Source organism: Sorex fumeus, unplaced genomic scaffold, assembly GCF_029834395.1.
Source record: "Sorex fumeus unplaced genomic scaffold, SorFum_2.1 ptg000037l, whole genome shotgun sequence".
NCBI lineage: Eukaryota > Metazoa > Chordata > Mammalia > Eulipotyphla > Soricidae > Sorex > Sorex fumeus.
The window spans coordinates 23,629,484-23,657,153 of NW_026606094.1; the positions used below are offsets into that span (position 1 = coordinate 23,629,484).

At 40.4% G+C, this 27,670-nt stretch overlaps 1 protein-coding gene across 32 annotated transcripts in view; it reads left to right on the forward strand.

Annotated features, from left to right (window-relative positions):
* Window positions 1–27,670, forward strand: part of NRCAM (neuronal cell adhesion molecule) — a 317,718-nt gene that overhangs the window by 200,733 nt on the left and 89,315 nt on the right. The gene's annotated exons all lie outside the window — the stretch shown is intronic.

Below are 27,670 nucleotides of genomic sequence, written 5' to 3' on the forward strand. Positions count from 1 at the left end.
GGCATTAAGTCCTTTGTATTGTTGTGCAGCCATCTACAGCATCTGTCCCCAGAATGTTTTCATCTTTCCCATCTGAAACCCCGTAACATCAAACAACTAAACTCCCAATTCCTCCCCTCAAGGTCCTGTCAACCACTGTTCTCCTTTCTGGTGATAAGAACTTGAGTACACAATAAAGTTGTTCAGAGAGGAATCAACCATATTTATCCATTATGACTATATTCTTATTTTACTTAACATTGGGTCAAGATTCATCCTTCTTGTGGCATGTTTTTGGATTTTCTTCACTGTTAATGTTCAATAATTTAAATTATTTGAACAAATAATGTTCAATTACTTATTAAATTTGGATAGTTTAATAAGTAGTTATTTATCAATAGATTCATGTTGCCTCCACCTTACTATTGCTGCTATGAACATGGATTATAGATAATTATGTGATGTTGAATTAGCTTGGTTATTACTTGAATTTATTTGCTTATTAATTCAGGGATGCTCAGGTTATCTTAAAAATGAATCTGTTCATATGCTAACTTGGGAGGAGACCCTAGACGATGGTAGAGTGTGGAGGTGGAGGTTTCTATGTGAAACACTAACATTAACAGTATTGTAAATCACAATGGCTAATATAACAATTCTTTTAAAGGCCATTCAAAAATCTGAATCAGAGAAATTCAGCTTAATGGCAGTTTGAGATATAAGAGTAAATTGTGAGGCCTTGATTATTTCTTGTCTGCTTGATGTCTAAACATCTCTTCCTTCTAGCCTGCCTGGGATAAAAACTGTGACCCAGAAGGAACCCTTCCTCTCACAGTTACCTTTTCCTATAAGAGGAAGACCATTAGCTTTCTTAGTCAACACTTAATATTTGTACAATTACAAACTGAAATCAGAACAGTATTGAAAAAGGTGGAGAATGGGCACTGGTGGAAGGATGGGTACTCAATCAATGGATAACTGAAACCCAAGGGAAAAAAATTTGTAAGTCTACAACTGTACCTCATGGTGTTTCACTAATAAAAATTTTTTTTAAAAAAGAAAAGTATTGAAAAGAGAGATGCTGCAAACAGAAAGTGCACACCATCGTGATTAAAAGCACAGACTCAAAAGCTGTGTTTTTACAGAGCTCTATTGGAGGCTGAGCCAAAAGGAGGATATCTGCGACTTTGATCTTGGCTTTATGTAAATGTTTGATATTTGTTTAAATGGGTGTTTGCATTGCTTCCCCCCACCCCCCAAATACTTCATTGAGCTATTATTGTGTGTTTGTTTTGGTGGAGTGAGGAGCACCTCCAAAAGCTCAGGAAGCCTTGGAGTTCTCCTCAGAGAGTCTCAGTGGATCCAGTAGGTGGTTCAATGCAAATGCCTGAAAATGTGATGTTGTTCTGGCTCCACAGAGCTGGGGATCCTCCGCCATTCTGGTGCTGCTGGAGGCCTCCAAGGATGCACCTAATGATGCTTGAGGGACCATGTGGTGCCAGTAATTGAACCTGTCTCCTTGCCTCCATTGAGATATTCATTATCTTGATTATTGCATTTGAAGTAGCCCACTAAACTTTTATAGCCTAATCTTAAAACCTTAAAATGTCAAAGTGAAGGGCTTACTCATTGTGATTTCCCCTCATTCTCCTTTTTACTCTGGAATAATCAAAGAGATGATGGAGAATTCTGAGGCACCATCACCCCTAGGCAGCTACATATTTGGGGGTCTTTCAGAAAAACAGAAGATTTATAAAATCTTTTTTTTTTAATCTATGGGAAAAACTAGTTTTCTGCTAGCATTTACTCCTAGTACAGTTGTAAATGGTACTGGAAGCAATTTTTTGGTTTTGTTTGGTTTAGTTTAGCTCTGCACTCAGGAATTGCTCCTGGCGGTGCTTGGGGAGACCATATGGGATGCTGGGGATCAAACCCGGGTCTTCTGTGTGCATAGCAAGTGCCTTGTCTGCTGTACTATTGCTCTAGCCTTATACTTGTGGCAATTCTACAAAAATTCAGTGGCCTCTTTTTAATTCATGTCAAAACACTATTGAACAGAATATTAGCCCCTTATCTTTTGATGGCAAAAGTATTGTGTTTGTACTTCAATAGAAGAAAGAACAGGAAAATTTCCTTGTTTAAAAAGTGAAATAATGCTGTGTAATTGTAATTTACTCTTTTAAGGTATTTATGTAAAAATGGCTAAGTGTATGTTTCCATTTTTAAAAGCTGTGATGTGCAGTAATTTATTCCATAAGACTGGGGGCAACTCTGAGATAAGCAGGAATTTAATTATCTATATAGATTTCTAGTACGAATGTAATATTTTCCCTAAAGTTTCGACTTAGGAAAATGATAACTGCCTTAGGGAAACTAATGTTACTCCATGGAGGAAATTAGCTTTATCTCTAAGTGAATAAATGGATTTTCTCCTAATTTACCCTCAAGCTTTGAATTAACAGTTTGTGGAGAGGGTCGCTGGAGTGAAAGTAGTATTTTCCTTTGATAAGTTATTTTCAAATTTGTTTGAGAGCATTTGTAAATATAAGTGTCTTTCAGTCTCTGATAAATAAACCAAATAAAAATTTATTGTTATTGTCTTGTAAAGACTATTAGGACTATTAATATTATTATATGGTTTAGAGTTACACCTACCACCAAAGTGCCAACATCCCTCCACATTCTGTTGAACCCACTCCACCATTTTATCCTGACTGCCATCACCTACTCTGGTAACTTCCATTCTTTAATCAGAGTCCAGGAGTTTGTTTTCACTGGCCTTTGTGTCTTTATATCCCACATATAGTGAGATCATTCAGTATTTGTCTTTCTCCTCTGTGTTCTTTTGCTTAGCAAAATAGTTTTATGCATGTTGTAGCAGAAGGCAAGATTTCACCTTTTCTTACAATTGAATAGTAGTCCGTGATTTTTGACCACTTACTCTTTGTAGTGGGGGAGGGGTAGAATAAAATAGTTTTATTTCAAGAAATTGACTTTGAGAAATGTGAGAGGGAGAGAGAGAAATGTGTTAAAGAGGGAACAGGTACTTTTCCAGAGGGGAAAAAAGTACACTCTTCAGGCTGAGATACAGATCAGTTTCGGGAGTGGAGAATGTGACCCATTTTCCATCTGTTACTGGGTACTGTTAGTGAGTACTTGTGTTTACTCCTATTATTGGTCATTGTAAATAGTGTTACAATGAATTGCAGGTGTGCTTATACCTTTTCAGATGAATATTTTTTTTCTGAAACTTGGAATCATATGGTATATGTAACTTAATTTTGTTTGTTTTGATTGGCTTAATTTGGGGGCAGGCTTGGAGATCTCAGCCCCAGGACCCACATGCCTTTGTTCCTCTGCCTGTACCTTCATGCGTGTGGAGAGTAGTTTCAGCATGGTGGTGGCTGGTTCTGGAGGTCTTCGGCTGCCAGAGCCCTGATCGGGGCGGGGACGGAAACTCAACCCACTCCCCTCCAAGGGGTCCCGACGAGGGCAGCCAGGCGCAGGGGCAGGAGATTCTGCGCTGTTCTCTTCTGGGAGCTGGGTAATATGGTCTCTGGGTCTTGGCCGTTAATGGGATTACATGGCGCCAGGGGGCCAGTTGGTGGTGTGACCCCTGCCTACTGGAATTTGGAGGATCTGGATGGAGGATGCTCAGCCCCGATCCAAGCAGGCTTGGAGACCTCGGCCCCACGACCCACATGCCTTTGTTCCTCTGCCGGTACCTTCATGCATGTAGAGAGTGGTCTCAGCATAGTGGTGGCTGGTTCTGGAGGTCTTCAGCTGCTGGAACCCTGGTCGGAGTGGGGAGGGAAATTCAACCCGCTCCCCTCCAAGGGACCCCGGCCAGGACAGCCAGGTGCAGGGGCAGGAGATTCTGCGCTGTTCTCTTCCAGGAGCTGGGTTATATAGCTTAGATCTCCAAGCCTACTCGGATCGGGGCTGAGCATCCTCCACCCAGATCCTCCATATTCCAGTAGGCAGGGGTCACACCCACCAACTGGCCCCCTGGCACCGTGTAATCCCATCAACGGCCAAGACCCAGAGACTATAAACCCAGCTCCCGGAAGCGACATCTTATTATCTCATTCTTACTTTGGACAAATTGGCAGGCTACCGAATGTAATCTGCTCACACGGCAGAGTCTGGCAAACTCCCCGTGGCGTACCCAATATGCCAAATACCAGTAACAATGATGGGTCTCATTCTCCTAACCCTGAAAGAGCCTTGAATATGGCACTTTAAAAAAAATCTCAGGGCTAGGATGAAAGGAGACGTTACTGGGGCCTGCTCGAGGCAATCGACAAACAATTTGGGGGCCACTCCTGGCAGTGCTCAGAGCTTACTCTGGCTCTATGCTCAGGGATCACTCCTCACAGGACTCAGTCAGTTGTGGGTGCCAGGGATCAAAGCCTGTGTTGACCTGTACATGGCATGTGTCCTACCCTCTGTACTGTCTCCAGTTTTATATATGTTAAGTATTTTGAGAAATCTCTTTAAATATCCAAATCTCTACACTGTTAAACAGAAGGCCTACACCAATTTCTATGCCAGCCAGCTGTGTACAAAGATTTTTCTCCACATCCTCACCCCACTTTTTGTATCTAGATTTTTATGTTATGTTAAAAAATAAATGCAGTGCCCCTGTTCAAATGCCAATCCATGAAAAGTGAAAGTATTTCTATTTAAGGATGTATATTTTATGATCACACATTAAAATTTGACTAAATTGAAACAATTTGTAGTAGAGCCTTAATTATTAAAATATAACACCTTTATGTGGACAGATAAAATGAAAGTCATTATTTATATTTATTTTGTTTTTGGAAGTTCTGAGAATCTCAGAACACAAAGCCGTGATTAATATTATGAAGTTGCCTATTGATAAGATTGCTTTATTTCATGGCCCTAAAGTGTTCTTTTTTTTTTTTTTTTTTGGGTCACACCAGGTGATACTTAGTGGTATCCTGTCTTTGTGCTCAGGAATTCTCCTGGAGGTGCTCAGGGGACCATATTGGATGCCAAGATTGAAACTTGGTTCTCTTTCTGCAAGGCAAACATCTACCCACGCTACTGTTTCTCCATCCTAAAGTGTGCTTTTATGTCTGTTTAAGCAGTAATGAAATCAAACAGTTGCTGGAAGAAAATTCTCACAGGTTCTTTGCATCTTTTGTGAGCCAGAGGCAGTGGTCACTTTTGTGCCGGACTCCTTTTGATGATATCTTGTAGGTTGAAAAATCTCAGAAGATATACCATGTGTTCCTTCTAGAGTAAAGGTAGATATGCTTATTGGTCCATACAAGATTCACTTTCCTGGTCTAAGTTTCTCTTACATAATTGCAATCTGTTGTCTGTACAGGTGTCATTTGGCTCACTTCATATCACACTATACGAATTGGAACTTTGGGAACCAGGGCACTGAAATGCTGATAATCTGGATATTGCTGTTGCTATATGTAATAAAGTCTTTATACTTGATCCAGGAATGTGATATCTATTGCTGGCATCTGTTAAATTGGAGCAAGCTAACTTGTTAGCATATATAAAGGTTACTCCTGGCTCTGCACTCAGGAATTACTCCTGGTGGTGCTCGGGGGGACCACATGGGATGCTGGGAATCGAACCTGGGCTGGAGCAATAGCACAGCGGTAGGACATTTGCCTTGCACGCAGTCAACATGGCCGACCCGAGTTCGATTCCTCCGCCCCTCTCGGAGAGCCCGGCAAGCTACCGAGAGTATCTCACCCGCACGGCAGAGCCTGGCAAGCTACCTGTGATGTATTCGATATGCCAAACACAGTAACAACAAAATCTCCAATGGAGACATTACTGGGCCCGCTTGAGCAAATCGAACAACGGGAGGACAGTGACAGTGACATATAAAGGTTGGGGTAAAATATCAGACCTTTTCTGCCTTTTGATGGGAGCACCCTTTATAAGACAGAAAAAAAGGTGGCCCTTTCACTCCATCCAAAGCTGGTGGTGGTTGTGGGAAGTGGGATTTAGGAATAACATGGAAAAAGCGTAGCATATTCATAGAACCCAGCATTGAGTGGTAAGGCATAACATTCTAAATTTACAAAGGGTGAGAGTCACTGAATAATTAGTATTTCTCAAAACGCATGGAAGCTTGCCTTTTCATGAAACCTTTGTGTTTTTTAAGAAAAGAATTCTAAAAGATTTTTATATGCCACTAGGGCGAAGGTCCACACTATCCTTCCATTAGCTTAACAAATGATGGAAAAGATCAAAGGAACTCATGAATGAGGGTTTTTCATGAATTTTAATTTTACTGATAAAAATATGCAAATATATTCATGATTTTATTTTTTATAAACAGCCAATCCATTTTTGTTTCTTGATTGAGGTTGAATTGGTTCATGATGATTTGGGATCTACACCTGTCGTCTCCCTCTCTGTAAATATAATTTATACTGTACGCACAATTATTATAGTTGAGACTCAAAACCCCATTTAAAACAATGATGTGGGAAAGCTTTGCAAAGAACACTGTGGAATGATTCTTTCAAGCAAAAGAGAAATATTTTAAAATAATTGAAAACATAAGATATCTTAAGAAAATTTTATAGAACAAACACTGTCCTCTTGTTCATTGATTTGCTTGAGCGGGCCCAGTAACGTCTCCATTGTGAGACTTCTTGTTACTGTGTTTGGCATATTGAATACTTTTGGTAGCTTGCCATGCTCTCTGAGAGGGGTGGAGGAATCGAACCCCACTCGGCTTGGCTGGCTGCGCGCAAGGCAAACGCCCTACCGTTGTGCTATCACTCAAGCTTTGCAAAGAACACCGTGGAATGATTCTTTCAAGCAAAAGAGAAATATTTGAAAATAATTGAAGACATAAGATATCGTAAGAAAATTTTATAGAAAGTAGTAAAATACCAGATTAGAAAAATGATATGGGGACTATTTCGGAGATTTAAGCTATTCTCAACTATCCAACGTGCTGAATATTCTAACAATTTTACATTCATGTTTTCTTCACTCACCAGTATTCATTTCTGATAGGTATAGTTTCAAGGGAACATCATGGAGCATTTCACTGTAAATGATACTGTAAGAAGGAAGTGTGTGGTTGCAAGGGTTAATGTGGAAACAAATATGGTAGTTAATTCTTGATGAAATTATGTGTAGTATTTTTGAACTCTTCTAAAAATCTGTGAAATTGTATTAAAAAGCTTATCTGTATATAATTTCTAATTTATAGAATGGCTGTGAAGACCAAATAAGATAATGTATAAAAATTTCATATCACAGAGAGAACACTTAATAAATACTCCACAGCGTTACTCTTATTTTAGGGAATAAGCAAATTAGTCAGGTGAGCATTTGGGACTGTCACTGTCACTGTCACTGTCCTCCCGTTGTTCATCGATTTGCTCGAGTGGGCCCAGTAATGTCTCCATCGGAGACTTTGTTGTTACTGTGTTTGGCATATCGAATACATCACGGGTAGCTTGCCAGGCTCTGCCGTGCATTTTGGACATGAGAAGAAATTTCTAGAAGAATACTAAACTCTGCTGTGTAATTGGGAAAATATGAAATAGAAGTCAGATGTGACCCTATTTTCTAGAAAGGTGGTGGGGATATTTAAGGGGGACTGTATGTACTTGTTAACTTGGGTAGAATTAGGGATAATCCATTAGTCTGTATCTCAGAGTTAAAGGGTTTACTACAGGATCTGGGAGAATTGTGAGAACACTAGAGTTACACAAATAATATAAGGAGGAACAAGTTGGGTTGTGAAATAGGTCTTGCCATACAAGTTTATTTTTTTAAACATATCTCTGTGCTCTGAAGCACTGTGTGAGCTTTGGCTGCAACAGACTCAGTTCTGAGCAGCTTTGAAAAGGTGGCACTGAGTGTTCCCAGGATCAATCAGTGAAGCTTCAGTCCTAAATGTCCTTACTTCTGAACAGGTATAAGGTCAGCGCTCATCCTCACTACTTGTCTCCTCGGTTAAAAAACTGACTCTGACTAGGAGAGAACACCCTGGTAAAGAGTGTTGTATATGCTGGTTGTGGGAACAGAGAAACAGCCTATTGTTTTAGTTCTGACTCTGGAGAACCTCAAACGAATTTCTCCACTGAAAGAGTTGCCATCAGTAGGCTAATCAAGTCAGCTACTTGTAAACAGTGAATATCAGTTACAATTAGATGCTATTATCAGCCAACATGGAACATGAATAGCTCTGATATATGAGTTTGTTACAGCAGTTAGGCCAATTTTGGAGTGATATTTTCAATTACTTTACAAATTGAAGAATAATCTTGGTTTTGGTGTAACTATGGTCTTATGTCTTTTGTTATTTCCTCTTATTTTCCAGTTGTTAGTGTTTTTATTTTGCAGGGCCAGGATTTAACCCAGAGCCTCACACATGCAAGACATATGCTCTACCACATATACCACTATTCCCCTCTACCTTATTTTTTTTAGATTAAATTGCACTGCACTGCACTGCACTGCACTGTGTTCCCATTGTTCATCGATTTACTCGAGCGGGCACCAGTAACATCTCACAACAAGTTGTGAGACTTGTTGTTACTGTTTTTGGCATATCGAATATGTCATGGGTAGTTTGCCAGGCTTTGTCTTGCAGGCGAGATACTCTCTGTAACTTGCCGGGCTCTCTGAGAGGGGCGGAGGAATGGAACTCGGGTACAAACAAAATATAACATGTAACTAAGTTTGTAGAGAATATGTACATAATTATAAATGAAACAGTTCAGCATTGAATGTTTTCCTATGTAAGTGGAGTCTTCTTAGATAAGAAAGTACCATGCCTTGTTAGATTTTCATGGGCATAGCATTAGATGGAATAGTTCATAGAATATGTCTCAGAAACAGCAGGCAATGCAATCTGCATAGGCTTGTTAGGACATGATCTGTATGTGTCCTAAGGTAAATAAAGTTCAGGAACTCTTCAGGCTACTGGATTGGGAAGAGGCCTGGCTCAGGTTGCTTTTGGCCTTCAAACATGTGTTTTTCACAGATGGCATCCACCCAGTTTGAAAATGAGCTTTCTTGAAGAAGTCACCCCTCATCCCCCAGCCTTTGAGCAGAGCACTGCAGAGCGGGTCCCTCTGGAGATGAATGAATTCCACTTTCCTTGCTGTTCTCTGTGTGACTGTCATGCTCGTGAGAGGGGCAAGGGATTCAGAGAAATACCTTATGATCTGAGGCAATTACAAAGCCCAGTTCAGGGCTGAGGGAAACTTGCCAGATGGTACTGATAGGAAGTGGGCATGGGACTGCCCTGCTTTAGTGCCACCTCACCACTTACCTCTACCACTTTGAATCTGTTACCGAAAGCGAGGCAAGATTATTATGCACTGGAGCAAGAATGCAGTCTGTAAGATTTTTGTAATATAAGACTCTCACCTATTTGTCTTAAAATAGATTAGCTGAGCCAGAGATCAAAACTTGGACCAGGGTGATTTGTTTAGAAATATCATCTCAGGGAGGAGAAATTCAGGGTTGGAGGAGTAAAGCAGAGAAAGGGGGACATCTAGTGCCATCTACTCTTTTCAGCACCTGTGGGAAGGGTTATGAAATACATCCCACAACTCTCCGCAGGGAACACAACATTAAATGCACGGATCCTCCCATTCCAGATTTCCAGTGATCACGCGTGGCCTTCTAGAATTGACTCCCTCAATGCAAGTCCGTGGAGCTATAAAGTCACAGATTAGCAATACCCAGTGCAGGGTGCAAGGAATTCTTAGGAGTATGGCCATTATTTAAGTCAGTGTTTCCCAGTAGGGGGACAGTGCCCCCCCCCCCCCCCCGTCAGGGATGCAGGAATGATGAAAGTCAGTAGTAGCTTTGGGTACAATTGGGGGCCAGTTTTAGTTTGCTTAAAAATAGGTAGGCTTGCAGAGGCACTGCATACTTTTGTTTTTCTGTAAAGAAGGCAACAGGCCAAATCAGTTTGGAAAGCTCTGATCTAGGTTCATCCATGCCAAGTTGCTCAAGGCCTGCAGGAGAATGAGGAGCCACTGAGAGGACTTTGAAATGGTGTCTGAGAAGGATCCAATACAGCAAATCTTATGGGAATGAACTTTTTGTTTTTCTATCTGGTGCCAGATAATTTGCTGGAATGTCCTAGGCTTTTTAAGTCTCTGAATCATGAAGATGAAATAAAAATTAGCTGGAAATACATTGATTAATAAACTGTGAATAGAAGCAGCTAATTATAGCAACATTTATTTCCCCAGTGGCATCCATCAGTTCTTTGCAAGGTATGGATCAAAAGAGAACTATACCTAGTGTCTCCGTAAAACAAAACAAACAGAACAGAACAGAACAGATCAGCAGACTAACTTAGGCAATTGTGATATATATCGAAAACAAATAAGTCTGTGTTTAGGCTTTAAGGGAGAGTTTATTGATCCTTTGTACCATGACATTACTTGGACCTGGAGTGGAGCGATAGCACAGCGGTAGGGCATTTGCCTTGCACGCAGCCAACATGGCCGACCCGAGTTCGATTCCTCCGCCCCTCTCGGAGAGCCCGGCAAGCTACCGAGAGTATCTCACCCACACGGCAGAGCCTGGCAAGCCGCCCATGACGTATTCGATATGCCAGACACAGTAACAACAAAGTCTCCAATGGAGACGTTACTGGGCCCGCTCGAGCAAATCGACGAACAACGGGAGGGCCTCTACCTTTACCTTTACCTTTACCTTTAGGAAATACTACTAAGCAAAGGCTTTGGTATACTGCCAAAGTGGCTTTATTAGCCCTAGATTTAGCATAAAAGAAAAGACACAAAATCTTTTGACTTTGGCTTGGCTTGGTACAACTATATGATGTAGATTATGGTGTTTTCAAACTTGTTTGCCACAACATAAACCCCTTTGGGAGCCTTGTACTTTACGGGGCTGCTCAGGTGCCTTTATGCTCTCCACAGTGGGCTTTTAGTGATGCTTATCTTGTACTTAGAATCTAGTCATAAATCAAGTATGATAACACCCAGCATTATAAATTTTTTTCTAGATATACTATCATCTAGTATCCAAATTCTGCCCATCATGGCTGAATAATGGGAAAGATTGACTTACGTGCATTGCGCCAATTAATGCTCCATTACAGAGCCTCTTGTCTATATCATCTCTTGTTCTGTCTCTTCTGGAACTTTCACCAACTCTGGCACCAGTTCCCCCACCCCTTACCTCACACTCAGGGATCCTCTGTTTACCCTGCTAGGTCTTTGTACCTTGGAACACACCATGCCTGAGGTGCCCAGGGTGAACATTTGACCAAGTGGAGCCTGGAATAACTTCCTCCATTCTCTACTCCATCTTAGACCTGATTCTGAGCTGTACTTCATGCAACTTATTGAGTGTGTCATTAGTGGACAGAACAGCCTTTACCTCTCACTTTGTCTTTCCCATACCGGCTCTTCACAGTCCATTCCCTATGTAGCTCACTGCTGTGAAAATATGTCCCAATAAGATAGTAACTCATTGGTCCCTTCAACAAATATTGGCATGCCACGTGCACTTGCCTGTACTGGACACTGCCTAAAGTACTGTGAATGAGGACATATTTCATATTTACTTATTTTTCTCGTATCATACATTTCCCAGATTTCACATTGCTTTATTCCCATTTTAGAGGCCAAGAAAGCCTGGCCATATGGTCAGATATGGGTTTGCTTAAATGGGTTCAGGACCCAGAAGGACCAGAAATGAATATCACACAATAGAATCCAGTGGGAGACTGAGGAGAGAACCACAGTGAGCCATAAGAATAGAATATAATAGCTGATCTGTGAATATATACATCAGAGAGGCAAGAGATTCAAAACCAAGGAACTGAATTGAGAATAATCAGGGAGAGACCAAATATTCAGAAGCAGCTGGATGGGGCCTCCAGACTATTAATTTTTTAAATCTTTTTGGGACACACCCGGCGATACACAGGGGTTACTCCTGGCTTTGCACTCAGGAATCACTCCTGCCAATGCTCAGGGACCATATGGGATGCTGGGAATCAAACCCAGGTTGGCCGCGTGCAAGGCAAACTCCCTACCTGCTGTGCTATCGCTCCAGCCCCGAGACTATTAAATATTTTTGTAAAGGTGTTTCAACTGTTTATTTAATATCCTGACTAAGAAGTTCACTGACTAAGGTGATCCTTCAGAAAGCTGAAGATCACTGGGTATACCCTGCTCAAAAACAAACAGAAAGTTTATAGCTTACAGAGGAAAAGAAAAAACAGTTCAAACATGTTGTGATGAGGTTTTTTTTTAATATGTATGAGTTTGGTGCTGGAGCAATATCACAGCAGTAGGGCGTTTGCCTTGCACGCAGCTAACTTGGCCGACCTGAGTTCGATTCCTCTGCCCCTCTCAGAGAGCCTGGCAAGTTACCGAGAGTATCTCGCCTGCATGGCAACTCCTGGCAAGCTACCGTGATGTATTCAATGATATGCCAAACATAGTAACAACAAGTCTCACAATGGAGACATTACTATGCCTACTTGAGCAAATCGATGAACAACGGGAGGACAGTGCTAAGACAGTATGGGTTTGGGGGCAGAGAGTTAACAAACAGGTTTTCCTCAAGAGAAACTCTGTCCAGTAGAGCTTTCCATGGTGATGAGTGTCTTCTATTATGCACCATCCAGAGGAGCAGCCACTTGCCTGCCTCACTGGACCATGAGCACTTGAAATATGCTGTGTGACTGTGAATTTTTAATTCTAGTTGTTTTAATTGGTTTAAATTTTAATCGTCATGTGCAGTTAGCAGCTATGGGGTAGGTGAGAAGAGTTCTAAAGGATGATCTCAGCTGATTTGAGTCTCCAGCAATGTACAGGCACAATCCTAGCCAGATGGAATGAAGAGATCAAGTAGAGAAAAAGAAGAGTGTCTGGCAGACCAGCCCCCTGCGGAAGTCATGGAGATCTCATTCACTGAGCTGCTCCTAGGAGGCTAGAGTTTATTCAGCTCACTTATCTTCTCTACCTCCCTGAAGTCAGATTAGCCATTTACAAGCTAGGAGAAGAGGACACTGAGTTTGTATAGGATCACCATACCACACAGCTCCGGGGTGGCAGAAGGAGAGAATTCAAACTCAGATCAGACCTCATGGCCCCTATTCGTCTTCTTTTTTTTTTTAATTGTATTGAATCACCATCGTGAGATAGTTACAAGCTTTCATGTTTGGTTTACAATCACACAATGATCAAACACCCATCCCTCCACCAGTGCACATTGCCCACCACCAATATTCCTGGTATACCCCCCTTTTCCCACCCTCCCCATGCCTCTGTGACAGACAATATTCCCCATACTCTCTCTCTCTCTCTCTTTCTCTCTCTCTCTCTCTCTCTCTACTTTCGGGCATTATGATAGCCCCTATTCTTTCCACCTGATCACTTTGCCTGATTTTGTGTGTCACACAGGGGGGAGTATGTGCTTTCCGTCCTCACCAGCAAGTTTGTTCTAAATTGAGGTTTCCCCTTGGAAAAGTATGAGATAAAAACAAGGGGACAAAGGAATTGTGAGGACCGGTCAGGAAAAAATGAAGTGTGACCTTTGGGACCCAGGATGTCCTTGGCCCCACGTCTGCAACTTAGGAAACATTCTCTCTAGCTAACGTGGTTCTAATATCCCACATGCATTAGAAATGTGAAGCTAAAAGTAATGAAATGAGTCTTAATGCATCATATAACTCATTTTGAAAAGTACTGAAAATTGCCCTAAATTCTTATTAGAGGAATTGATTTTTAGATGGGGTAGAAAATTTTTCTTCAAAAAAGTGAAAAAGGTAGTTGATTTTCATTGGCATTATTTTAATCAGCATAGGCTTATATTCTGTGTAGATTCTTTTAAGACCATTCATTCCTTCAATAATTCAGTGAGACTCATAAGAGAAACCATGGTCTTACATTTCATTATTACTTAGTCCTCTTAATTCAGAAATGCATTTAACTTATACTGGGACTAAAGTGAAAATTGCATGTGCAAGTATATATAGGGATAATACCAGAGTGTATCATGTTTGGAAAAAAACAGGATGTTAAGGTTTTTACAGCATATTCTCTTTTTACTGAAATACAGTTTGCAGACTACAACAATTATTCATTTAAGTGGCGTTGCTAAGTTTTAATGAATTGGCTCAGCAGTTTTAGATCAGTGTCTTAGCTTAGCCTTTTTTGCCTATTTTCAGTCAGCCTCATCTCTACAGCTCAGCATCCTGATTTTCTGATTCCATAATTTCACTTTTCTGGAAAGTTAATATAAATGGGACCACACTGGGGTTTTGATGTCTGATTCCTTTCACTTAGCCTAGTCTGGAGGTTTTATGTATGATGCAGTCCTTATCAGCAGTTCATTCTTGGTCATCACTGAGCAGTTTTCCATTTTATGAATATACCTCATTTGTATGTCCTTTTACAAGTTGTTGGGCATTTGGATTGTTGCCTGTTTTTTTTGAAAGTATAATAAAAGATTCTCCCATATTCATGGGAGTGCAAGTCTTTCTGTGGACATCTGTTTTCATTACTCTCGGATAAAGCCTTTGACTAGAATTGCTGTGTTGTGTAGTAAATGTATGTTTAACTAAGAAAAGGCCAAAATGTTTTACAAAATAGCTATAGCTAGGGCTGGAGCAATAGCACAGCGAGTAGGACGTTTGCCTTGCAGCGGCCAACCCGGGCTCAATTCCCAGCATCCCATAGGGTCCCCTGAGCACCATCAGGAGTAATTTCTGAGTGCAGAGCCAGAAGTAATCCCTGGGCATCGCCAGGTGTGACCCAAAAAAACAAAAAAAAATATAGCTATAGCTATATACCATTTTATGTTCCTATAGTCAGGAAAACATAAGTGAGGAATTCTGTTTCTCCACATTCTCATTAACACTTGCTATTATAAGTCTTTTTGAATATAGCCTCTTGAGGGTTTTGTCGTGGTAACTCACTCTTTGGGGAAATATCCAGAAGTGGGATAACTGATCATATGGAATTTCTATTTTTACTTTTTTGAAGAATATTCCTACTGTTCTCCATAATAGCCAAATTAAATTTTCAGTTTGCTGGATCTTTTGAAGAGTATTATTTAAATTCTGATTGTTTAACTTATCAATCTTTATAGATTAGACATTTAATATCACAGCTAAGAAATCTACCCAATCCAAAACTTCCAAAGTATTTGCTTCTGTTTTATGACAAGGGTGGAAAAACTGCTTGTATTCTTTTAAAAATGATCAAGGTATGGAGGAGAGTCACTAAAAAATGGAAATTCCATATGACTAAACAATGCCACCTACCCCTAGAAATATATTCAAAAAATGTGAGAACGTTAATTTGAAATGTTATTTGCACCCATATGTTTATGGCAGCACTAATTACATAGGCAAAAACAAGGCATCAACTTAAATGCTTATTGACAGATAAATGAATTTTAATAAAAAGCAAAGCAAACAAAACCTGGTATAGGATCCAGTAAGATAGTACAGCAGGTAAGGATCTTGCTTTGCATGTTACTAAACTGCATTTAATTCTGGGAACCCCATATGGTCCCCCAATACTTGCCAGGAATCATCCCTGAACACAGAGTCAGGGTAAGCCCTGAGCACTGCCAGGTGGGCTCCCCCCAAAACAAAAACATTACCCAAAGTTGGATATATATTCTATGATATATATGTTGTATTTATAGGAATATAACTTAATTCTGAATGGTAAAATTGTATCATTTTGCTAAAAATGGGTGGAATATGAATGATTGTACTAATTAAATAAGCAGTGAAGTAGAAGACAATTACTAAATGGTTTTAATCATGTACGAAGTATAAATATTAAAGCTAACCAGAAAAAAAGCAATAAAATTTGTTTCTGGGCAAGGAAGGTGGCTCAAAATGTTGAGGCACATGCTTTGGTTCTACATCCGGAGCCACTACATGATCTCTGGAGCATCCATGGGGAAGACCCCTAGGCAGTGAGCCAGGAGAATTCCCTGAGCCCAGAAACAACAACAAAATCCCCAACAACAATAACAACAAATGAACTCCTAAACTTAGGGAGAATTAGAGTGGTTTTCAGAGGAAGCTGAGAGGAATGAGTAGAGGGTATTCTGGTGTGGGCTGGCAATGGAACTTTGATGGAGGGAGTGGTGCATCCCATACACATATTGAGGTGTGACCTAACCCCCTGAAATTTTGCAGTGTTTTAAACGAATGATAAATAAGTAATAATAACTTCTTTAATTGGGGATGAAGAAATAGTAGACTACGAAAGATGCTTGTCTTGAACACTGTGGACCCAGATTCTGATCCCTGCCAGTAGTGACATTTCAGGGTCAGGGGTAAGCTCAACAAACTAATCCTACAGGCATTGAGTGGTAGAACATATCAGTGGTTTGTCAGTCTCAGTGACTTCAGGCTTTTGGTAGGAATGAATTTGAACCTGAAATTCTATAGTAATGCAGCAAAAAGTAAGGAAAGAAAAGGGGAAAAAGGAAGGAAGGGAGGGAGGGAGGGAGGGAGGGAGGGAGGAAGGAAGAGAAAGAAAGAAGTAAAGAATGAGGGAAAGCAGGAAAGGAAGCAAGCAAGCAATAATGTTATACCATCAAAGGAATAAGAAAATCTTAGAGTAATAAAATGAGAAAAAGACCAAGAATCATCTTGCTGCCTGCCACATCAGTGGCTTGGCAGTCTCTGTTATGGTTTAGTGGTTGTGGTAATGATGGGGTCAGGAGGTAACCATTTGTCATTTTAAATCATTCTAACTTGGCCCCGTAGCCTCTGTCATCCATTCTGCTGAGCGCTTCCCTCTGAAAAGTTCCCTCCTGCCTGCTGGCCATCCATCTCCTCTCTGAACAATCCCAGCCTCAGGCAGCCATTGATCTGCGTGTAACTAATTCTCAGATGACGGAGTTAAATTTAATGGAACCCTCTAAAATTCCCTGCACATTTTATTCTTGCCTGAGATGGCACTCTTCATGCTCCTTTTGAAAAGGCTCTTTAATTCACTCTACCCAGCTTAGAACTTTGGAGTGCATATAAGATAATAAGGTCAAGCCCAATAACTCCACTTTGAAGCCCACTCATCCTGGCACCATTCTGCATTTCCATTTCACTCTATATCCCCATGTGTCCTCCAGCCCTATCTGGGCACTTAGCAGAACATGATGTGCCATCGATGCCACTGAGATTGGATTTTCAGCTTCTGTGTCCTGAGTACGTATTCCTGCTACTTTGCCATGGTTGAGCCTGTCTCATCTCCTGAAGCCTTTCTTCTTCCCTCTGAAGCAGGATAGATGATGTCCTTCTGTGCGCACCCACCAGGCCCAGCTCTTGCTGCCATTGTAACCCTCGCTACTTATTTTTCCTCACTCACATGCCCCTGGATGACTCATCTTTGTCCCACATCCAGATCTGAGCACTTCCGGGTCATGAATTATGTTGAATTTACTTTTGAATTCTGCCTCCCTCCCGAATCTCCAAAACTTACTAGGCAGTGAATGTTTTTCATAAAATCTTTGAAACCAATCTTGCAAAGAAATCTACATGCACTTAAACTCATTTCTAATGCTGAAAATCTAGAGGGTGTGAATAAAAATGAGCACCTTCTCATTTAAACTGTTGGTGAGACAGAGCTATGCCAGGCAGTCTGCTGGGGCAGTGCTGACTACTGTGTTATTAGCCTGAGCACTCTCAGTTTTATAGGCTAGATTTTTCTTAGAATTCCCAGCATCCACTGGAGTGATTATTACTACTTACTTCCCTTTCTGGGCATCATATACTCAGGAATGTAGATAGATTAGCAGGTCTCTATTTAAAACCTTGTTCTCAACTGAAACCAAATGTACCCTCTTTCAGACATAATAATTGTTTGCTGCTACCTGCCTTTCTGCCTCATAGCTTGATCCACTTTGCAAAATCTGTACATAAGAACTAGTTCTCATTAGCTGTCAGATAATCAGAGAGAAACTTAGACTTTCTTCAGACTAAAGGTAAGGTAAAGGTAAAGGCCCTCCTGTTGATCATCGATTTGCTCGAACAGGCCCAGTAACGTCTCCATTGGAGACTTTGTTGTTACTGTGTCTGGCATATCGAATACGTCACGGGGAGCTTGCCAGGCTCTGCCGTGCGGGCGAGATACTCTCGGTAGCTTGCCGGGCTCTCCGAGAGGGGCGGAGGAATCGAACTCGGGTCAGCCATGTTGGCTGTGTGCAAGGCAAATGCCCTACCGCTGTGCTGTCGCTCCAGCTTTGTTTCTATAACCAACTTTGATAAAAATCAGAAGCTAGCACGCAACTGCTATGGAGTCTTAGCAGGTCTGCTAGACTTTGGCAGAAGGGCAGTTACACTTTCCAAAAAAAATAATAATATTTTTTTCACTGCGAGAATTTTAAGAGGATATGGAAGCTCTTATTTTAAATTTCTCCTTTCTTTTTTGATGGGGTTTTTGAGTTATACCCAACAGTGCTTAGGGGGCTCCTCCTGGCTCTGCTTAGTAGTGACCCTTGGTATTGCTCTGGTGACCATATATGGTACCAGGGATTGGATGCATGAAAGGCAACTAAATTTTTTTTTAATTATACTCTTAAAGGAGTCAAAAGCCTAAACTTTGAAAGACTTTCTTCAGACTAAGTGGATAGATTTAAGATGTTTCCCTTGACTGACTGAAGTGTTTGTGTGTCCAGTAAGCCCGTGACCTTGTCCTGAGTTTGTGCTGGTAGGATTAGGAAATCTCCAACAGTTTCTTCCAGCCAGTGGAGCTCAGCCTCCCTGATAAGTAGGAAGGAACTAGACATAGATTTACCTTCCCTGCTCATGTCATTATGCTCTTTGTTGTGATACAAACTTGTGTCTGATATTTATTTCTCCTCTCCAGCAGAGTCTAGTTTCATTACATTCCCAAAGCTAGCAGCCTTATAGAATCTATTGTTTAAGCTCTTTTTTTCTCCCCAATTTCTGGTCTTGGTTATTTATGTTGTGAAAGAGACTACCCTTAGCACTTCTCAGAGGTCATCAGGTTCATCCATACCCATTGGCTTTGAAGGGCATTGTCAGGGATCAAACTCAGAGTCTCATGCATACTTCACTTGAGCTGTCTCCCTAAGCCCTTGTCTTGATTTTTATTCCTTCTGCTTTGGCATTTCAATGGTGATGTGTTGATGGCTGCTTTATTTGGATCTTCTTATGACTCTTAATTCAATGGGCTGGAAGAGATCTTAGTTTCTAGACAATTTTTTTGTGGCCCCTTTCATATGCTTAAGGAAATTCTAGGTATTTTTCTGCATAGCCTCTTTGTGAATTATGACAGTTTACAAACACAAAATTAATTATGACATAAATGCAACATTTACCAGGGTTCTGCAAATTTTTTTTGGCCTACCTCCCCCTTTTTAGAAAAAAAAATGTACTTCTTGATTGCAATCCATATACCCCCCAAAAAAAGAGAGAGAAAGAGAGAAAAAGAAAAGTGCCTGCCACAGAGGGAGACTGGGGGGGGGGGTTGGATGGCGGAAGGGCAACTGGGAACATTAGTGGGGGAAATGTACACTGGCAAAGGGAAGGGTGTTGAAAATTGTCAACAATTTTGACACCCAATCATGAACAACTTTTTAAAAAACAAAAAAAATAGTACTTAGATTTCCCAGGAAATCTGCCTTCTTTTAAGAAAACAAACAGAAGCTTCCCCCATCCCCTCTTCCTGTCCACTTAAGGTTACTACTGCCATACTCTTTTGTACAGTACCCTCTAATAAGCGGTATCCCCCCACTTTGGAAAACGCTGCATTTCTTCTTTCTTTGTTTTTGTTCCCCTATCTCTTTATTCTTCTGATTCCATAATGTTGCAAATATTGTCTGTGAAATAAATATTCCACTTAACCACAAAAGTTTTTCCTTGGGACTCACTCACCTGAAGAGGCACTAATTGTAGGTTAATGTTATTTTTTTTTTCCTTTTTGGGTCATACCTGGCGATCCACAGGAAATGCTCCTGGCTCTGCACTCAGGAATTACTCCTGGTGGTGCTTGGAGGACCATAAGGGATGCGGGATCGAACCCAGGCAGGCCTCAGGCAAGGCAAACACCCTACCCATTGTGCTATCACTCCAACCCCAGGTTAATGTTCTTTTAAACTAACTTTGAGACAGCAAAATAACTAGAGGCTTTTCTGTCCTGATTATTCCAGGGACCTGGCTCCTTGGATCTAGAATGTTTTCTTCCTGAAGGTGTTTCCTTACCTGCTCTTCGAGGCGCTGTTTCTTTCCCGCACTTGCAATGGATCATATTTTTGCCATGGAGTTTATTTAAGAAGAAGACAATTAGAATGAGATCTTCTAATAGGAAAAGTGTTTCCCAGGTCTTTTAATGCGCATGGTGGAATATTTTATCAGCAGTAAAGCTGATTAAATCCCACAATGCAAAAAAATGTTGTTTCTGATATTCATGCTTTTATGTACTTTGCTGTTCTATAAACCAGGTACTCCTGAGAAGCTACTATTTAGCTTCCTAGAAACTGAATTATATTTTAAATGCTTAGAGGAGGATAATCACGAGTAAATCTGACAGTTTCTCTTGGAAGCAAATGATCACATCGATTTTTGGGGATTAATGCAGATTTTTCACATGGCCTGTTCAAAGAAAATTAAATTCACCACGAGCTACGTATTTCACATATCGCTTTGCTATTTTGTTGGTAAATCCTTTTGTGATACAGAATGCATATCAGCAAGTGACTGAGATTATTTTTTAATGTGAAATAGCCTCTGGTTGAAATGAAGAATTTCTAGCCATTTATTGTATGATAATACACCTCCCCAGCACTGGTATTAAGTGGAAAACACAATTCTTCATGTCATGTCCATCTCCCTTTCTCATTTCCATTGTTCATAGTGATTGCACAGAGCCTGGATACCTTAGCAATATATATTTTGAAACGTTGCTTTGAAGGCTGGAGTAATCGGTGACAATGCAAGAAGGATACCGCTGGGGTTTGATATATCTGGGCCTTTTATCACCTCATCCCTGGGCCCAGGCACATGCTTGGGGGAAGTTCAAGTTATAGGAGAGTGACTCAGATGTGCAGCTGGGAGCAAGGCCGAGGAGGTGGCTGCAGGCATCAGCACCTACACAGCCTGCTCACCACATCAAACTCCCTCAGAACAGGCGCCTTGAGATGTCCTGTGAGTAGAGCATTCACTCTGTGGCAGAGGTAGTAGTACTGAATATACTCTTTCACCTGACATTTCCAAGACTCCCGGGTGGTTGGGGCCATTGACTATTTCTAGTCAATGAGTTTGAATGAAAGATGTGGGAAGGGGAAGTGTCCGTTTAAGAGCAGGAGAAATGAGCACTTCAGCATGTTGCTGATTTGGCAGCATCTCACAATCATAGAGTCATCCTGGAGCACCATCCTTGCTTGCCACAATGGATGTGATGAGCATGAGAGAGTCACATGACATGTTGTACTTATGAGCACTGAGTGTACTTATGAGCACTGAGTGAAGCTTTTTTCTCTCCAACTCTGACTTTGCCTTGAGTAACTCCACCTTCATATTTATGAAAAACTTCATATTTATGAAACTCTGAATGGCTTTTATTTTAAGTGACTCTCCTGTGACACATTCTAAAATGTCATAACCTGCTATTAAATGCCTGCTATTTTGCCATGTGTTGTTTACTTGCAGATGGATAAAGCATAATCCATTTGGATTATTAATAATCCATATGGGTTTTTTTTTTATATTTTGCTGAAAGTTTTTTTTAATTGAATCACCATGAGATAGTTAAAAGCTTTCATGTTTGGGTTACAATCACACAATAATCAAACACCCATCCCTCCACCAGCACATTCCCCACCACCAATATCCCTGGTATACCCCCCCTTTCCCACCCTCCCCCTGCCTTCATGGCAGACAATTTTCCCCATGCGCTCTCTCTACTATTTTTTTTAACTGGTTCTCCATTCTCTGTCTGTTCTACAGTTGCCTGTGGTTCAGTAAGTCACTTTCTCAGCTGCTTTTTACTGGGAGCATATTTAGGAAAGAAATTCCAAGATGACCTTCATTCTTTCAGTGTCTCTTTCCCCTGCATTCAATAGTCTAACTCAAACTTCCCAAAAAGAATATTCCAAGAGGATAAACTCCAGTGTGCAAATGCTCTTTAACAGCTTAATTGGCACAACTCTTTCTAGTTCCTCTTGGCCAGAGCATCTTCTTGTAGCCAAGCCCAGAGACCTCATGAGAGGAGATTGAGAATACAGATGTGAGTAGATGCTGAGGAGTGGTTCTGGGGAGCCATTTACTGCCCTAATCAAGGCTATTGTGGAATATGCACCATGGGAGAAAGTTAGGAAACCATTTCAACTCAAACGTTTCCTGGTAAATGCATAGAGAATTGGAATATTGTTAGGGACAATGGGAGTTCCAGAGAGAGTTCCAGAGATCTGACATCATTTTGCTCTCGACACCTCATATCCTCCACCTACTCATTGCTTTCCCTTGCTGTCTTGTCTCTGTATGGCCATTGACCTTTTCTTTCTGCTCCAAACTGTGGACTTGTTTTCTCTTTCTGGCTCATACTTTCCCTATGGGAAAGGAATTTGTTACTACTTCACTGGTTACTCTTCAGCCCTCTTCCCTGCTGAGTCATCCCCCAACTCTCTGTGTGACAACCGCCTTTAGTCAGACTCCCACACTTGATTCTTGTAGACTTGATTAGGAGGCTGAGGACAGCACAGAAAGACAAACTTTGAACATGGCACGTATTCTGAGTGGAATAGTCTTCTCTGGTTTGTTCAGTTGATTTTGACTTAAAAAGAAAAAAAAGAAAAGCCATAGCTGTCATGTAATCAAGTTCTGGCCAATAACATTCACATAGGATTCAGCACAGCACTGTGATGTGGGCAACTCTGTGAGAATCTTCTATAGATATACACAAAGATATAGATATATCACAGTTTTTTTTTCTTTTTGGGTCACACCCAGTGATACACAGGAATTACTCCTGGCTCTGCACTCAGGAATTACTCCTGGCAGTGCTCAGGGGACCATGTGGGATGCTGGGAATCGAACCCAAGTCTGCCGCATGCAAGGCAAACGCCCTACCCATTGTACTATTGCTCCAGCCCCACCGTTTGATATTTTTAACTGTAACACTGTCCTGTTGTTCATCAATTTGCTCGAATGCCCAGTAACGTCTCCATTGTGGGACTTGTTACTGTGTTGGCATATTGAATATGTCAAGGGTAGCTTGCCAAGCTTTGCCGTGCAGGTGAGATACTCTCGGTAGCTTGCCAGGCTCTCCAAATGGGGCAAGGAATCGATCCTGGTTTGGCCAGGCCCGGGCCGCATGCAAGTCAAATGCCCTACCACTGTACTATCGCTCCATCTAGTTACTCAGTATATATGTGCAAAATAGAGAGTGGGAGAAGGGATGAGCTAGGGCATCTCAGGGTGTGGCAGTGAGAGAAGATGGAAAGCTCCAGAATTTTCCGTACAACTGGAGCTCTTTGACTTTTCACATGCCCTGTGTGAGAGTGTCAGTGCCCTTGACTAGGGTATTTTACCATCCTGCATCTCAGGATCCTTATCAGAAAACTTAGTTAACAATGGAATTTATCTTCTGTAGTTGTTGGGAAGATCAACAACATCTGTTAATGTATAGAGCTAACTGATCTCTGGAACACAGAGGAACTAAATAGAAGTCATCATGTGTCTTTTTTTCTCATCTATTATATGATTATCATACCAGCTTTTCTGTTTCTTGTGGCCTTTATGAATATAAAATTAGAAGACATGTTTAAAACTCTTGAGGAAGGGAACTTGATATATCTAACATCAAACTGTATCAAAATTTAATCTATTATTGTCAATGATTTAAGTACAAACCACATGTTAATTATTTTCCTTAGACACTACTCCAGGTTCTACCTCCCAGACTCCTTGTAGAAACTCTCCTATGAAACATCCCCTTGGGCTGAAAGGACATTGGAAAATGTCACATGGTGCTTCTGGGTATTTACTTTGTTCTTTGAGATCATACAAACTCATTAGTCAACCACACTTTCCTTTTTCTGAGCTTCTTTTGTGGTTTTCTAGTTGTTCTAATGGTGAGTTTGATTCCTCCTCCCCTCTGGAAGAGCACGGCAAGCTACCAAGAGTATCTTGCCCTCACGGAAAAGCCTGGCAAGCTACCCGTGACATATTCGATATGCCAAACACAGTAACAATTCTCACAATGGAGACGTTACTGGGCACACTCAAGCAAACCGATGAACAATGGGAGGACAGTGACAGTGACAGCTAAGTAGGGACTGGAGAGATAGATAGTGGTTGGAGTGCTTGGTTCACATGCAGCCAACCCAGATATGATTCCCTGAGTACCACCAGGAATGATTCATAAATGTGCAACCAGAAATAAGCCCTGAGCATTTCCAAGTGTGCCCTCCAGACAAAATAATAAATTAAAACATATGGTAAGTAATGCAGGGGAGCATTTGTTCTATTCTTTAATATTAATTTAATTTTATTCAGAGAGATAAAGGAAACTTGAATTGTGTTTCTTTTATAATGATGAAAAGTTTACTGAAGAGAGCATATTTTCCTCCCTTTGTTTTTCAGAGGAGATATGTGAAACATTATTTTGAATGGAGAATGGAGTAAATAAACTAAAATACTAAAAATCTTTACTCTCTATCATTTCTAAAGCCCCTCCCCCCTTTTTTTGGTCACACCTGGCAGTATTTAGTGCTGACTCTGCACTCAGGGATCACTCTTGGCAATGTTCAGGTCTTACTCCTGGCTCTGCACTCATGGATCACTCTGGGCAGTGCTTGGAGGATTGCATATGTGGTGCTGGGTGGCTGTGGGCTAGCAAATGCCTTACCCCCCTATACTCTCTCTCCCGTCCCAACTCAAGACCATTCTATCCATGTGTTTTACATTTACATATATTCAAAAGATAAAGTGAGCATCTGTCTTCTTGAAGCATGCTTTGAAATGTCTGTGGCAAATATCGCAAATTGCACACTTTATTGTACCAGTATACTGTACTAAACCTGATGCTGCTGTCTCAAAATGGGGTTTTATTTGTTTTGCTGTAATTGCATGAACAATTTAGTTCAGTTCATGATTCTTACCCTAGAGAATGGCCATCATCTTCCAATATAAACTGGAGGCAGATGGGCTTCTTGCAGAGTTGACACTGACTTGAGAATCAGAAGCAGTGGTTTTTCCTCTGAGAGATGTGAGATGTGCATTTCTCCTCCAGAGAGAAGCTGTTTCCTGTAACTGCTTCTCAGTTTGGCTGAGTGTTGCGGACCTAATGCTGTCCTTCAGCACTGGGTTTTGGGTTTTTCAGTTATGATGACATAGAAGGGAGGAGTGAGTGATTTTCCATGGGCAGGGTTTGAGGATGGGCTGGATGCGACTTTGCCCTCCTTCCCAAGCAACCCACACTGAAGATAATTTGGGGGTCACTGGTGCAGTTAGTTTACAACTGCTGAAGATAGAGAACATTTTTAGTTATTGTACTTCAGGATGATGGCTTATTTTGAGGATTGGCTCGTCTTTTTAAGTAAGTACTTTCTCAGATTTTCTTAAATTTTTAATTTTGTTTCTTATGAAGCCAATTTATTAGGCCACATTTTGTCCCATGTAAACTCTTGAAAACGGAAGCAGGTTGAACGATACTTTCTTCTACATGAAGTTGTCCGAAGGCTTTCTCTGTTCTTGGGAATAAATATTTTAAGGCATTAGGGAACAAATTAAAAGTTTATAACAAAAAATTTGTGGTTGTTAAAGATCTTATAGTCATTACAGTAATTAGTACATTTTTATATACATATGCACTTTAGAATACATATTAGAAAGTATTTTAGTTCTTATAACAACCATTCAGGAAACTGGGCACTTAAACACAAGTAACTTAACATGTATATCAGGTTGGCATGCCTCTTCTTTTCTCATGTTTATCTGCTTCTTTTTATCAACTTGTTTTAGTTCAGTGACTGCCATTTATTTCCCCTGAAGTGTATTTGTAAATTCTAAATTAGAAAACAGAAAAATCCTACATAAAACACAACAGAAAAATCATGAAAAAGCCTAACAAATTTGATTAAATGATAGTGATAAACTTTGTACTCATAAAGACATTTACAGTTTGGCTAGAAAGGGTTGGTGACCTTCCACACCTGCTCCTCAGTATTTAGTGGACATGGCAGTTTATATATTATAAAATATGAGAAATCCTACATCTTCAATGAAACTTCTTAGTGCACATGTTTTATTTGCAAAATACATTAGCTATCTTTACAGATATTTGTCAAGCAGAGTTCTTCCTTCATATTTGTTTAGCAGTAATTTTCTTAGTACAGTTTTAATCAAATTCCAATCAGAATTCAGCTATAGTCACATAACACATGTTCTCAGCATTATTTCATTTCCCCTTTATACATATAAGCTCAATTACACACACGGCATGATATTAAAACTAATTTTATCATATTGACAGGAGTTTGTTTTTCAAACCAAGTAGTATAAATATACAAAGAGCCTATGAGAATATATAGAGAGCCTAAGAGAGACCATGGTTAGCTGGCTGATCTGGATACAACTTCATCTTCAAAGGTCTTAAATGTTCAGTTCCTTTCCCTTTTCTCCATATTTTGGTACAAATATTTATTTGCTCTGTACTATAGACCACACCCCGGGATAGGATCTGCATCACAATGGGGAATGCTAAAAATGCCAACCCTTTCCTGAGGAGAGTTTCAGTTTAGTGTGAAAGGTTAACATTACTAATATATGCATTTAGACAAATTATAAAAATTGAACAAATTTTTCAGGCATTTAGTTGTGAAATTGCTGAGGTTTTAATAATAGTACCCCTCCTACCTTCATGAAAGATCTTTGGTCACCTTAACCCTTCTCCATTAGAAGGAAATCATGATCAAAGCTGTCATTTCAGGTAGGCATTTGCTGTTGGAGAGAAGTCTTTCTTCTGTGTTTAGGGAGAAGTCTCTCTTCTGTGTTCTGTGCTCTTGTGTATAGGGATCACTGTAGCAGGTGGTGGAGAGATTCACAAAGATGGAAGAAAAGTCTTTTTAAAGGGAGAGAGCATGCATACACCCCAAAGTATCTTAAGTTGCATTAAACACAAAATGATTACAAGGAATTTCAAAAATTCTTAAGGAATGAAATGGCTTCTATTTTAGTGATTAGCTAATGTATCAATTTTAACTGACTTCTAAAGAAATAAGTTAGATATTTTCTAAGAAAATACAGTAAATAAGTAAAATAGAATAAACCAAGGCAAGTAGGTGAAAGAGTTGGGGCACATTGAATAATGCAAGAAAAAAATCAACAAGCATACACAAAGATACGGGGAAATAAAAGATAATGTTAATATGTTAAGTTGAGGCCAGATCACTGAGATTTTTAAAACACCACTTTAATGATATATTCAATTTGATTTTGTAAATTGCTCCCATATGGTTACTCCTGATATTTGAATATCCTTTAGAAAAAATTAATTAACACTATTCAGCAGGGTGACTCTGATTGTCACCTGCTGACACCAACAAGCAAACTCTGTTCTGATGAGAGAAAGGGAAGGTGATTTAGTTGATTGCAGTGGTTTCGAGCTTAAAGCAGATTTGCAACAGTGCCCTGGACTTTGCCAGACAAAAATCTCTAGGATGGAAAAAA